Below are 3,444 nucleotides of genomic sequence, written 5' to 3'. Positions count from 1 at the left end.
AGCAAACGGTGAATACAAGGAACACACGTCCCCTCATACAGTGGCATCAGTTCAGTAAAAGCTAAGGTATGGCAACATGACTGGTGTCTTGCGTACAAGACACCAGTCATGTTGCCATACCTTAGCAACGGGCATGATACATTTATTTTAAGTACATTTTCTTGGGCTGGATATGGTAGCCTGGAATGGATGTTCAAGTGCAGCTAAACTTGGCATGTTTATGCCACAAATAAGATGGGGAGAATACAAGTGTGGAGAATATAATTATAATACCTTGTTAAAGTGACCATTTGGTTAAAATGTTGCATTTATAGTTATTTTACTGTAATTTAACAACATAATAACCAGAACAGATAGACAAAGAGACATTCATGGATTTATAATTTAAAAGTAACTTTTATTTTGACAGCTGCATACCCCTGCCATACCCAATTGACGCCCCTGCCCTCATATGACATTGGAGATTGGGTAACATGCTGGCATCAGCACTTTGGACTGTCCGACACAAGCGCTGTGTTCTAGCTGATACTGGGGTCTACGCCGTATAATGTGAAGTAAGGCTCTGCAATATATCGAGAATATACCTTCATCGAGGTATCAGCATGCAAGGTATACAGTACATACCGACGAAGACGGCTTGAAATGAGGTATTGGTGTAGGCCTACGTGTCACATTAATTAACAGACCAGCTATTTATGCACATAACACAAGTCATGCAAAAAAGCAGTCCATCTGTAACCAGGTGTGGTTATTTCAATAAACCCATTGTTGGAAAATGGAAATAAGCCATTGAATTTCTTTATTCTATGTGTACTGTGCAAAGTGCATGCATGCTATTCATTATCTGGGTTAGGCAGGCAGTGGACCTAAAGCAGAAAAACATTAAAAACTAGAAAAGAACATTTCTAAAAATTTTAAGTGTGCCTGCAGCTCGCTAAGTGTGTGCAACCTTGTATAGCAGTTGGTGTTAGCATTAGCATTTTGCATTAACATTAAAATCATTATTAGAATATTTTACATCAGCATTTTTATCATTAGCTTTAACATTTTTTTAGCATTAGCATTATCATTGATTTTTTCCTTTAAACATTAGGCATTTGTTAGCATTAGCATTTTGTTACATTAGCATTTGTTAGCATTAGTATTAGCATTTTTAGCATTAGCATTTTTTAGCATTAGCATTTGTTATGTGTTACCATTAGCATATTTGTTAGCATTAGCATTTGTTAGCATTAGCATTAGCATTTGTTAGCATTAGCATTTGTTAGCATTAGCATTATCATTTGTTAGCATTAGCATTTGTTAGCATTAGCATGTATTAGCATTAGCATTTGTTACCATTAGCATTAGCATTTGTTAGCATTAGCATGTGTTAGCATTAGCATTAGCATGTGTTAGCATTAGCATTTGTTACCATTAGCATTAGCATTTGTTAGCATTAGCATGTGTTAGCATTAGCATTAGCATGTGTTAGCATTAGCATTTGTTAGCATTAGCATGTGTTAACATTAGCATTAGCATTTGTTAGCATTAGCATTTGTTAGCATTAGCATTTTTTAGCATTAGCATGTGTTAGCATTAGCATGTGTTAGCATTAGCATTTGTTAGCATTAGCATGTGTTAGCATTAGCATTAGCATTTGTTAGCATTAGCATTTGTTAGCATTAGCGGTTAGCCGTTGGGACTGTGGGACTACCCACCGAGTTTGTGACCAGTAACGTGTTGGGAAGTGGAGATATGGCTGTTTAAAGCCCAGCCAATAGGAAGGCAGAGGGGCGGGGCTTAAGCATTTACAGATAGTTCCTACTTGCCATGTAAGTACACACAGCGAGTTTCGAGACGGTACCATGCTGCACACTGGAGATAAAGCTGTTCAAAGCTAAGCCAATAGGAAGATAGGGGCGGGGCTTAAGAGGGGGCAGGGCTCAAGTAATAAGTCCCTATTGGCCGTTTAAGTCCAGACACCAAGTTTCAAGACGGTACCATGCTGTGAACTGGAGTAGTAGCTGTTTAAAACCCAGCCAATAGGAATACAGAGGGGGCGGGGCTTAATCAATTACAGCTCATGCCTATTGGCTGGAAAAAGACCAAAGGTGTGTGGGCATTTTAAAGTTTAAATCACGTTGCTAGGCAAAAAAGTATGGCAGAGTTATGTGGCGCCAAAGTTTCTGTATTTTTTTCAGAGTCCGCCATTCAAAGTCAATGGGGGTTTTTGCACAAAGTTTTTTACGAATTACGTTGCCATGGTAACGCGGATCGGAAAGAAAAGTAATAGCACACCATTCCCGGCCGAGCCGCACATTTTGATGTATATATTGCGGGGGTGGCGTAAATCGTGCGGCAGTTATTACGTACCGATATCTCCCCCATTCTAAGTCAATGGGGTTTTTGGGCGTAGTTTTTTGCGAATTACGTCGCAATGGTAACGCGGATCGGAAAGAAAAGTAATAGCACCCCATTCCCGACCGAGACGCACGTTTTGATTTATATTGCGGCGGTGGCGTGAATTGTGTGGCAGTTATTACGTGCCGAAATTTGTGGCACCGTCATTATTATTATTATTATTATTATTAAGTATGGCGGATTACAATAAGTGTTTTGCCATTGCATTGCATGGCAGGCACACTTAACTTAAATGCAATTGTTTTCACTAATATCGTGAGTAATATCGATATCAAGGTATTCAACAACATTATCGAATATCGAAGGTTTTCCTAATATCGCCAAGCATTACTGTGAGGAACTTTTTTTTTTGTGTTTGTTGAAAAAGCGTCTGCCCTCGTGAACCTTTCAAAGTAGCGTATCTGATAGGCACCAGTAAGACTCCCTAATCGGGAGATAAGCGACCGTAGGTCGCTTATCTCCACAAATAGGGCAAAAATGTGTTTTTTCCAAAATCTTCCTGATCCATGTTGATGACATGAGTGTAGACATGCTGTGTAGTGATTTTAGTGATTTTAGGGCAAAATCTGTAGGAGCAGTGTCCAAAAATGTGTTTTTAAAAATCGGCCTGAAGGTGGCGCTATATGGGACAGATTCATGTTGATGGGATGAGTGTAGACATACTGTGTAGCGATTTGCGTGATTTTAGGGCAAAAACTGTAGGAGCAGTGTCCAAAAATGTGTTTTAAAAATCGGCCTGAAGGTGGCGCTGGAAGAGGGCCATGTGAGAAATGAGGGGTGGGGTCTCCGCGTTGCCTTGGCGGACGAATAGGTACCGGCCCCGGCTCTCCCGGACGCTCCTAGCCCGAGTTACGGCATTTTATGTGAGCTGCAGTGGAGGGGGTCCTCCACTGGGGGCGCCACCACTTTTGCATCCGTTCTGGAGCACCAGGAGTGGGTGGTCCCCAGGAATTCCCCGTGAGCAGCCCCGTTGGGGTGGTCATTTGGTCATTTTTGCCCATTTGGTCATTTTTTACACCTGAGGGTCCCCCAGGGACCTGG

General features: G+C 41.2%; 1 protein-coding gene across 1 annotated transcript in view; it reads left to right on the top strand.

Moving 5' to 3' along the window:
- LOC308285914 (coagulation factor XIII B chain-like) overlaps positions 1-3,444 on the top strand; it is a 263,356-nt gene that overhangs the window by 46,640 nt on the left and 213,272 nt on the right. The gene's annotated exons all lie outside the window — the stretch shown is intronic.

This window comes from Nannobrachium achirus (genome assembly GCF_963921795.1).
Source record: "Nannobrachium achirus genome assembly, chromosome: 5".
NCBI classification, from domain to species: Eukaryota; Metazoa; Chordata; class Actinopteri; order Myctophiformes; family Myctophidae; genus Nannobrachium; species Nannobrachium achirus.
Note: the sequence above shows the minus strand (reverse complement) of the source record. Positions and strands in the feature narration are given on the sequence as shown.